We start from the raw sequence: 12091 nt of genomic DNA on the forward strand, positions 1-12091 counted from the left end.
GGTGCTGTAATGAGGCCAACATCTCGAAGGCAGGCAACCAGTAGAATCAAGACTAGTGAGTCCAAGTAGCCTGTACATTCTGAGAGTCCGAGTGGCACAAAACAAGATTCTCCGTGCAAGAAGAAACAACAATAAAAGAACACTTCCCTTCCACCCACCCACCTCCCATAATAGAGAAACAAAAATGAAAAGAAAAAAAAAGAGGAGAACAAAGGGAAAAAAGGGTGGGATTCCGTATTTAGGTGTCAAGGGCTATCGAGGGACCCTATTCCGCATGCCCGCCCGCGCCCGCTCCCTCTATCTGGCGTCAGAGCAGTTCTTAGTGGGGGTATCAAATGAAGTAATTGCAGAAGTTTGGGACAGGTGACCTGACAGAGATCTTTTGATAGTAGTTAAATGAACGGAACACAAGGTTGAGCATATTTCTCGCTTTTCTGAGTTTGGATTAAGGAAATCTGTTCCATTGCCAAGGTTATCCAAAGCCTATGGAGTCAGGACGAGTGATCTCGAACCTTGGCAGTACCCCAGTGTAGTAGGATCGCGTAATACAACTTGTGGAGTCCTCATTGAAAGGAACCTCAAATAGTGTGCCTAAAGGGGATGCAACTAATGAGTCATTAGAAGCACACTTTGTTTTCATTTATACGGCGTCTGAGACGGAAGACGCCACCCTTGGAGCACCTCTAATATTAACAATATTATCCATTGAACATTTAAACTATCCACAATACAACAGGCTGTGCATCTGTCTCTAATTGGCTCTTATACTCAAGTTTGATCCGCCACACAGCACGAATTGCATGCCGCACATTGCTAAAAGCACAGAAGCAAGAGCTGACACTTTTGCTTTTATAGATGACAAGGCTTCCAAAATATACGCCTTAATCCAGGAGGAGATTACACAGTCATCTACCCACAGGACCAAGGAACAAAATATTAGTCAATTAATTTATCTGTCAAAAAGAGAGATCAATCAGAAGTTACACGCTAGCACGCTGATAAGATATCACCGTTCGCAGCGCATTTTCCAGGGTTTACGCATAGCCTTAAAACCATTGCTTTGCAAAAATTCCAAAAGATTTCAAGAAAAATGGTATGCAATTTTAAATAAGTGCTCCTTGGACTTGATCTTATTTATTATAGAAGAGCTATCAAGTATCTTGGATGATTTACCTAAGGAAATTGCTGAAGTGTCAACCGAGCTAAATAATATGATGTCTGAGGAAGATTGGTCAAAAACTTTGGAAGAAATCAATGACCAAATTGCCAGACATTCTCGTGAAATCAATGACCGTAAGATCCGAAAATTTAGGAGGGATACCCTTGATTATAAGTTGGGTGAAGTTTACACCTGGGCAGAGGTCTATGCCCAAAGGAGGAGGAATCGCCCTTACACTCAGCACACTGACACTTCATCATCAGGCAGTGATACATCTAACAGACCTCAAAGTGGGAGAACTCAAACAATTGCTACAGCACGCATAACAATACAGAAAATTCCCTCATGGCCTCAACCTTACTTATCAATCGACATTGTTCAAATGTTTTCAAAAGATCATTTCTGCTTAACACAGGAACACTAATTTATTCAAAATATATTTGATTTTTATTCATTTTTTTCACCACATATCAAAATTACTTTTCATATTGTTTATATATATTTCATTTTTGAATTTTCATTACAATATTCTTTTCAATTGCATTTGCTAAAAACACATATGTAGCAAATTTGATATACAAAAAACATTTTTTTGTTGGGTGTTTCCTCTCATAAAAGAATCAAAGATACCCTTGAAGCCACACACCTATCATCCAACATACATTACACATTCATTTCTATCCACACACTTCACTACACACAGTCAAGACAATCTCTTTCCTCTGTATCTGAGGTTGTACAGGTAAATGTTGGTTACTCTTCACGCCAGGTCGACACGTGTTTCAGTAGGCTTGTACCACTTCCTCAGGACCAACAGACAAGAGTATGCCTCTTTAAAGTGTGGATATAGGGTATCTGCAATTACAAACACAATATCATGTACCCATACTATATCGAAGAGTAAAAACAATCAAACATAATTATATACATGTTTAATGATCTCATGGAGAATAAACACACCACCAACGTGCTACAATCACCAAGGATGTGAAGAAAAAGTTTTTTTACTAAATCATTCCAGGTTTTGGTGAGTTAAAAACTAAAGTCTTGAAATAGTCTTTTATAATTGGAGATAAAAGAATAGACCTTATAAGAAGGTTATAAGGCTCAAAGCGTTGAGAGGCAATCTCACCCTTTGGGTACTCTCAAAGCGAATAGAATAAGGTATTAGTAGTTAAGCTTCCGCAATCTCATGGCAAGATGCCTAAAGAGAGGGTAGAAATAAAATAACCTCACTTTCAATGTCTGCACCTTATGATAGTGTACATGAAACCAGCTGGTATCATAAGTACCTTAACAAAGAGCACCGCCGGTTTCCGACATACGTCACTTGAATGGTGTGTTCAAATAATCAAAAGCGTGGGTTCCATTGACACTTTACTGTAAGGAATATACATTATTCAGACTTAAATATTGAGCAGATCATTAAGCCTACTTCTATTGGCACGGTGTTCAATATTTTTTATGGACTAACCTTTTAGTTTGACAAGTGTATCTTCATCGATATTATCCTGCAGATTATTGTTTCTGAATCCTCATCGCTTAGTTCTCAACATAAACCTAGGTGGAGGCAACAATGAGTTATAAGTTAGCTACTATCTTTGTAACTCCCTGTATATCGAATGGCCTAAATTAACATGGTATGTCTATATATTTATTGAGAATAACGGTATTATAATTGAGTAGGTCTATATGGACCCTATAGGTCCCTCTTACTTTAGTGCCTTATGGTGTTTACAAGGCGATACGTTGACATGTGATAGCCTAACCAGATTGTATGCATTATAGTCGGGGAGCGTAATTTGTTTTATATATGGAGGAATATGCCAGAGTCAACGCAGGATAATATCCCTATGTTTGTGTCGTGCTCGCTAGTAGTCGTATCCTAAATCTATTGGGACCAGCCGTCCATGCTTAAGGTCGAGACCATTGGGATACTCGACTACTCCTAGTCCCACTAGGTCTCCTTTATTGACATGCACTTTGTTATTATCTAAATTAAATGCGTGGTCTGTGTGGTCAAAGGCCTGAGCAACAAGCATGCTTCTTATTCAAAGAAAAGTGCAGTTTCAAAACAATTGCGTCATGTACCCGTTATTTCTCATCTCATTGGAGGGATTATTTTTTATAATAAAAAAGGGGGTTGATAAGCCAGCCAGGTACGTGTGACCTAGGTTAGGACCATGAAGATACAACCCCAAGTGAGGATATCGATCAATATGAGCGGAATACCTGCTAAAGGTCAAAGATATAGAATGCCTGCTTATCTGCCAGCTTACCGTTTATTTCCGCCGAGTTCTCTCATGCGGCCGCCATGCTGGTTCCACCGTGTGCCGTGATATTTGCACTCGCCAATGCATCGGTTTTTAAACACCATGACCTATGCGCCTTACCGTAGTCATCTGACCCACGGCTATCAGCAAATCATATTCGAAAAGCGCTGATAACACTGTGTCTATGACGAGCGCCATTTTAGAACGGGTTTCAATGCGTGATGGCTATAAGATTAGAAACTATGTTCTTTCTATGTATAGGCATAGATGATTTATATTTATATGTTTATATATCAAATCCTGTGTATAATTTTGGGCACAAATATTGTGACTTACCCTCACATGTTTGATAGTTCATTTTGGACTGGAGATGTAGACGAAATGTATCAAATGTAATCAAATACCGTAAATGAATATAGGACAATATGCTTTACAGAGCCTGTGATATAGTTCTCTACTATAGACAAATAGAAGAGATTTGGAAAAAAGGAAGGTGAGCCCTCCAACCCAAACCGGCATCCGCCATATTGGAGTGGGTTGTATGTAGTTGTCCCCTCTTTTCCCTGGCCATAAGTGAGCAATAGAGGGGGTCCCGAATTTATGCTGTTACAGCACGGATAACACCACCAACAAAGGATCTTCAAATATCAACAGCAACAACTAGTTCTTTTTTAGAGGAAGGTCAGTCACAAAAAGGAGACCCAGGAGGGGAAAAGGAAAAAGAAAAAGAAAAGAAACACCCCAATACAAGGAGTACCACCATACCGAAGAAGGACAAGGAGAAAAAGAAAACGATGGTGAAGGACAATTAGTGAATAACATATCTAACTATGACTATACATCCTTTCACAAAAGGAATGGCATGATAACATCAAATTACTAGGTACATTGATGACATTTTTATCATCTGGAAGAACACGGCAGACAAATTAGAAACAGCTTTAACTTCCCTCAATGCCCTTGATGAACGTATTCAATTGACTTGGGAAATTTCCAAACATAAAGTAACATTTTTAGATGTTGAAGTCACACTCACAGAGAAAGGTTTGGAAATAGATGTATACCACAAACCGACATATCGGAACAATATGCTACATTTTTCAAGTTTCCACCAAATGTCTTTAAAAAAACATCTTCCGTTTTCACAAATGATAAGAGTGAAAATAATAACATCAGATCTCCTCAAAGTGGAACAAAGAGTAGATGAAATGGGTGACAGATTTTTGAACAGAGGGTACCCGGAGCAAACCATCAATGAAGCAAAGGAACGTGCCAGAAATAAAGGGAGGACCGACCTTCTAAAAGAACACCAAAAAGCAGACAACAAGAGAATTGTCGCAATATCGAAGTTTTCCACATTAAGCACACATTTCAAAAAAATTATTAGAAAACATTGGACAATCTTGAATCTTGAACCAGATTTCAATGCAATTTTTTCATCACCACCACTATTCGCCCATACGAGGGGAAGAAACATGGGGGAAATACTCAAACAAAAAACTATGGATATTATTCAACACAAAGGCATAAGACCTTGCCTTAATTGTGGCAATTGTAATAACATCATAAGTGGTAATGTCATATCACATCCGATGAAAGGTTTTAATATTAAATTGAAGGTCACAGCCACATGCAACACTTCCAATGTGATTCATTCATTGAAATGCCCGTGTGGAAAGGTATACGTGGTCAAGACTGAAAGAAAAAGAAAAACACGCATCACAGAACATAAATCAAATACCCGCACACGCAACATGAAATCTTCAGTTGCGCATCACTTAGTTGAAGAACATCACAACATTTCGCAATTAAAGTTCATCGTGCTGGAATGCATTGAAAAAAAGGAGGGAAGAGACAACAATAAATACCTTTTACAAAGAGAAAACTTCTGGATCCAGAAACCTAATTCCACCAAACCGAATGGTCTTAATGACCGTAATTAAATTTGCCTGTTATCTATGATTTGTATACATATTGATTATAACCTGCATATTTTGGTTTCGTAATCCTGGGCCATTTGGCTCATATTCTTGGTCCACCTAGGTGCTGACTGTGTTTTTTGATGCATCACCTATTATGTACAGACATGACGATTTTATTGTTTACTATCAGTACTGTTTTTGTTTTTGTTACTGTTTTTGTTATCTTATTGTTATGTTGTTGTTATGTAACACACTTTGGAGGCATTTTTCCTCGTATACACCGTATTTTTTAACCCGCAGTAATCATCATTTTTTTATTCCCAATTTTCATTTTTATCATTATTTTTCGAGCCACACACCTACACAGGGGATTTATCATTTTTATTATTATCCTTGGCACTCTCACTTTGGGTTGTCTGAGTGATTTAGTCTTTTTTCTATCCATACTGAGGGACCCGTACCACGTGATGCGGAAGACGCTCTGCTGTAATACAATCTCCGGTTATATCTACGGAGACGCATTTGGGCGTCGCCTTGAACCTGCACGAAACCCATTCTAGATTCAACGGAGTCACATGGTAAGTGAAGTGACATTGGGCTATTCACTAGCCGACAGCCTTCATACCTTGAAAAGCTGTTATATATTGCATTTTCTTGTTTCGCTTTTAGGAACTCGAAGCAGCAATTGATTTTACACACGTAGGTCTGCTTCCTTTTAGACACAGTGTCACTCGGGTCACGTTTTTCACTTTTTGAAAGTTTTTCTGTTACCAACACAGCGCGATCACGAGCATTACACTTTTGCATATTTCGACATACAGATATGATGATTTATTAGTTCATGTTTATTTTATTGTTGATTTGTGTCCATACTCTGTATTCACAGTGATGCTCCCTGAGGAAGGGCTAATGAAGGCCCGAAATGCATTGGAGCTGAGATAAAAAACTATATGATGTCATAAAAAAGATGAATTTATTGTCAAAGAATTTACTTACAAGGATGGAATGATTGAAGAATTTCATTTATGAACAAATGATGAACTATTGAGAATAAAAAGACAAGTTTTATGAACATAATACAACTTGTGGAGTCCTCATTGAAAGTAACCTCAAATAGTGTGCCTAAAGAGGATGCAACTAATGAGTCATTAGCAGCACACTTTGTTTTCATTTATACGGCATCTGAGACGGAAGACCCCACCCTTGGAGCACCTCTAATATAAACGATATTATTCATTGAACATTTAAACTATCCACAATACAACAGGCTGTGCATCTGTCTCTAATTCGCTCTTATACTCAGTCTTGGGTTGCCTCATTCTATTGTTCAGTTCTTTAGGGAGCTATACATGGGGAGAAGGACCAGGGTCTGTTGGGGAATGTGGGGTGTATGTAAAAAATGTTTTTAGCGTAGAACAGTGAGTCAGACAGAGGTGCGTCATTGCCCCCTTTATGTTTAATTTAGATGTCAACAATCTAGGCAGTATGCAAGTTGAAAATTGTGCTGACCTCCACCAAGTTGGTAAACAGCTGATCCCGGCCCACCTCTACACGGACAATGCCATCTTTATAGCTTGCACCCCCCCCCGATCTGCAATGGCGACTCAACTGTATTGTAGATTATATGAAGTATCAGGGACTTTTAATTAACATCAGTAAAACTGTTATAATGAAATTCAGGAGGAGAAAAATTAGCTGCTATGATTTAATGACAAGGGATACTAAAGTCAACTTCACCTCCCTTTCTCCTATTTGGGCATTATTTTAGATAGATTGGGTCCTCAAAACAAGTTTTCACCATCATGAAACTTCACTTGATGAGAGCCATTAATGCGCTTCAGAATTTTGTGAGTAGATTAGGCAAGAAACCACCCAAGGAAATGCAAATCATTTATAAGACTAAGTGTCTGTCTTCAAGTGGTGGAAGACTCTTTTTTCAGGAAACTCCAATCGGTCCCTCAGAACAATCTGCCACTCTGAAACGGGCATCCCTTTTATACCAGATGCTGCAAGATTACAACCACTCTTACTCTGGCATGAGATCTGGACCTCAGAAGAGACTACACTCAATCAGGAGATCATTGGGGATTGTCTTAACTCATCTTTTCCTTGCCAAATCCCCTGGCTGAACTATATTAAAAACCTGTGCTCTGATTTAGGACATCCAGAATACGTCAACTCCCATGACTTTTTGTTTTAAATCAGTGGAAAAGATCTCAAACAGGCCTGTCTTTCTTTGTTTGAGGACCTCAGACTCACATCTGAACTTATTAAACCTAGAGTTCTTCTGAATCAATTGATGCTGACTACTTATGATATCTAATCTTATCTAGTCTATGTACAGAGTGCTAGACATATATTTTTTTCTTACTAGATTTAGTTTGAATATATTTACTCGATTGATAACCTATCTATGTGTTAATGATTGATCTAGGCCTCTCATTAAATGTCCTTGTGACAATGTGTCTGATCAGAGTATAATGCACATAGCGCTACTTTGTAAACTCTATAAGATGGAGAGGAGGAGAATTATTTTACACTGCCTACACCAGAATAATTTTGCAAAATGTCATCCTGCATATCTGTTTTTACAGTCACTGTCCATCCCCCTGTTTTGCTGTATCATGGCATCCTATTTATCAGCAGTTTTCAACCCGAGGATGTCCACGCATATTTGTAAGGGCTCAGTTAGCTCATGAACTAATGCATTTATGTCTCTGTTTGCATCTGTCTAGATTTATCATGCATTTTTTACAAGATGTTATTTAACAGTTTGTTTTTATTCATTTTAACCGTGTAAATGATATTATATTTGAAGTGTTCTTGCTTTTATGAACGTATAACGCATTTCGAATAAAGCTACATTTTGATTTGATTTGAATACAGTTGTTCTCTATGGCATTTAGCCTCTAAATGTCTGTCATGCCCGAAGCCTTAACAATTTGTTTGAGGTGTGTTGAGTGGATTGTGCGTGATGGTTGAAGGAAATGTCCTGTCAGTAATGGGTAGCATAACTTCATTAAAATAACATGTCAGCAAATTTAAAAAGTACAATACCAATTTTTTCTAATAGCTTTTGCTGTAGTCCGGATGGTGCATAGACATTATTTATTGTGATGTTTAGACCCCCTCACTTCCTCTTTATGTCAGTGAAGCACCCATTATAATTAACCTACTTTTTATGTCTTTGAAAAGGGTTAACTTGCCACCTCACTGGATCCCAGGAAAGACCAGCATGGGCCAGAGGCACATATTAATCCCTTCTTAGGAATCTCCTTTCAGTCCCCATCAGAAGTATTTCGTGGAGCAGCATATTGTATGGGGCTTGTATTTGCAAGATCTGGCCCATGATTCCCTGCTTCGTGATATTTGCCAGACCATTTACATTCAAGGACAGTGCCATCTTCTTGGGGTCCATTTTCCTCCCATATACTGTGTTCTCATCACTGCCCCTTTGTCTTGGTCAGGAGCATTGGTTGATCTGAGAACTATCATTTTGAGTTGTATCAGAAACAGTCCCATCTTCCTTCCCTCCCTCTCCCCACTTTTGCTTTTTTGTCCCCCAAGCTTGAGACCTGCGAGCACTCCAACTTTGGAAAGGTCAGTTGAACTTGCAGAAATTCCCAGTAAAACAAAACTAAAGCAATCCCACAACTATTACCACTTGTAAGAAATTGTATTATTATTTGTTTTGAGCCACTGCCCACCTCAAGGAATAATAACACCTCTAGTCGGGGTGAAAGCTTGAAGTGACTAAATCAACTTGAACTCAACCACCTGATAACTATGGCACAGAGCAGACATTTTAAACTAGGGCAATATGTAAATTATTTATGCAATATAAAGATAGAAGTGAAAATAGTGACAAATAGTGACAAAGAGCCAATGGTAATTAATCGTCATAGTAGACTAGGAACTAGGGGCCCGATGTAGGTGGCCCATTACCGGTCGGTAAACCCAAAATTCGGTAAATTTCAGGCTTACCGACCGGTATTGAGCCATTTCAGATGTAGGGGATGATTCGGTAAATACCGAATCGGTATTTACCGATTTGGTATTTACTGAATCATTATTTACCGAATCGGTAAATGGCATGTAGGAAGCACTTTTAAGAGTTCTTATGTACTCTAAGGATTCGTTATTTACCACCAACTATTAGTTGGTGGTAAATACCGAATGCCTTTGAAAATGCAAATCTGGCTATTTTCAACAGTGCCATGTGGCAGACATACATGCCCTTAGGGCATATATGTGTGCTACATGTGCACACAAGCACTACTCAGGGGTGCAACAGGGGGTCAATGTGACACTCTGCCACCCTTGAATGTTTCCCTATTTTATTCCTATGGGCCTCCAGGCCCATAGGAATGAATGGGAATTACCGAATCGGTAAATACTGATTCGGTAAATACCAAATCGTACCGATTCGGTAATACTTACCGAATAAGTACCTACATCCCATTTACCGATTCTAAAATAGCGAATCGGTAAAATTCGGTATTTTATAATCAGTAAATCTTCATTACCTACATCTGGCCCCAAGTTCGGTTTGAAGTTTACAACAATGAGCCCAGTGTGGATACAGCAAGTTGATTCGTTCTGGTGAAAGTGTACAAGTCAAAAAAGTTAGAATAATTGGGAAAAAGATTTTCTGCCCCATCCGGCTCTCCTTATTCTGGGCTGACAAACTAGGTCATTGTTGGCTGATCTTAAGGTGCGTAGTGGTGTGTAACGAGGGAGGAGTTTGGCAAGGTCGTCAGGTCCTTTGCCATGCAAGGACTTGTGGACCAGGCAGAGGGCTTTGAACTGTATTCTACACCTAACTGGGAGCCAATGGAGTTCACTTATGGCTTTGGAGGTTGGGTGATGTTTCGGCAGGTTCATCAGGACCCTAGCTGCGGCGTTTTGAATTGCCTGTAGCTTGGTCAGTTGTTTTTCTCCTGTGCCCAGGTAGAGTGATTTACAATAGTCCACACGGGACATTACTAGGGCTCCCATCACCGTCTTTTTTAGCGTAGGCGGGATGTACGGTAAGATTTTTCTAAGGATCTTAATGGTGTAAAAGCAGGCGGAGGTCACCTGGTTGATTTGGGCCATACAAGAAAGGTCTTTATCTAGCAGAAAACCAAGATTCCTGACCTTATCTGCTGGGCTGGGGCAGGAACCCGCCTCAGGGGGCCACCAGAGGTCGCTCCAGAAGGATGGTTTCAGGCCGAACTCAATTACTTCGGTCTTATCCGTATTTAATTTTAGGAAGTTATGGCTCATCCAGCATTTTACAACTAAGAGGCAGTTTCTGAAGCGTTCTGCTGTAGCTTCTACTGACTGAGAGATGGGCACTACAATTTGTGTGTCGTCGGCATACAACACTAATCGTAGGCCAAGAGATTTAATTAAGGCGGCTATGGATGTAACATATAAATTAAACAATGTAGGTGACAGTGCCGAGCCCTGGGGAACCCCACCTGGGAGGGAAAACTCGTCTGATTGAAAACCTCCCCAGTGCACTTGTTGAATTTGGGTATCCAGAAAGGAAGTTAGAAGAGCTAAAGCAGTACCTGTGAAACCTAAGGTTCCTAGTCTATTTAACAGGACAGAATGGTTAACAGTGTTGAACGCCGCTGTTAGATCTAATAGAATCAGGGCCGTTCTACCACCTTCATCCATTGTCCTGCGTATGTCCTCCGTTGCCATGATTAGGGCAGACTCAGTTGAGTGACAGGGTCGAAAACCGTGTTGTTAGGGGTCTAATAAATTGTTCTGGTCTACATAACTCATTATCTCTTGATTCATGGCTTTCTCCAGAATCTTGGCTGGTAAGGGCAGGCAAGAGATGGGTCGATAGTGCTTAGGTTCTGAAGGATCCAGAGTGTCTTTCTTAAGGATAGGCCGGATACAGGCTTTCTTCCAGCTACTAGGGAATTCACCTAAGTTAATAACCTTGTTTAACAGGGGTGTCAGGACTGCCGTTATGGTCTGAGGGATCATATGCAATATGTAGGGAGGACAGGGGTCTAACGGGGAGCCTGATTTCATCTGTGTCAGTAGGTCACTAACCTGCGTCTCTTCTAGCAGGAGTAATTTGAAGGAGCCAAGGCGATATTCTCATTATTGTCAGTGATTGTGTCTGTTGCTAGGGTGCTAAGGTCATCATAGACTGCCTGGACCTTCTGCTGAAAGAAGGTGGCGATACTCCTCACAAAGTTCTGGTCGGGACTAAAGACAGTATCACGGGGGCTTTTTGCCAAGTAGGTGTCAGTTTTAAATAATTCCCTGTAAGTGTTAGGGGCTTCTTGAATTCTATTAGTGAAATAAACTGATTTGGCCTGGACTATCGCCGATTTATATTCATGCAGGACTTTGGTGTATTCTAGTTTATTTCTGCTGACTGTAGTCCGAGCGCCACATGCGCTCCAGTTGCCGGCATTTTAGTTTTATGGATTTCACCTCTGCAGAATACCATTGTTCAGTGGCGGACCGTCTTCTAGACTTTTTTGTTTCCACTGGGACTAGCTCATCAACAGCATGGCTAATCCAATCATGGAATTTGATCGCTCCATTTTCAATATTACAGGGTTCCAAAACTGGGGGATCCTTATGAAGTGTGTTATCTAAAAGATTAGGGTCAAGCTTCTTCCAAGGGCGTATTTTTTCAGAGAGCGTAAAACCTCTGCGGCGATTTACGAGGTTGTTTAATTGCAGATTAAAAAAGATAGCCTTATGGTCGGACCAAGGAA

This window comes from Lissotriton vulgaris, chromosome 10 (assembly GCF_964263255.1).
Source record: "Lissotriton vulgaris chromosome 10, aLisVul1.2, whole genome shotgun sequence".
NCBI classification, from domain to species: Eukaryota; Metazoa; Chordata; class Amphibia; order Caudata; family Salamandridae; genus Lissotriton; species Lissotriton vulgaris.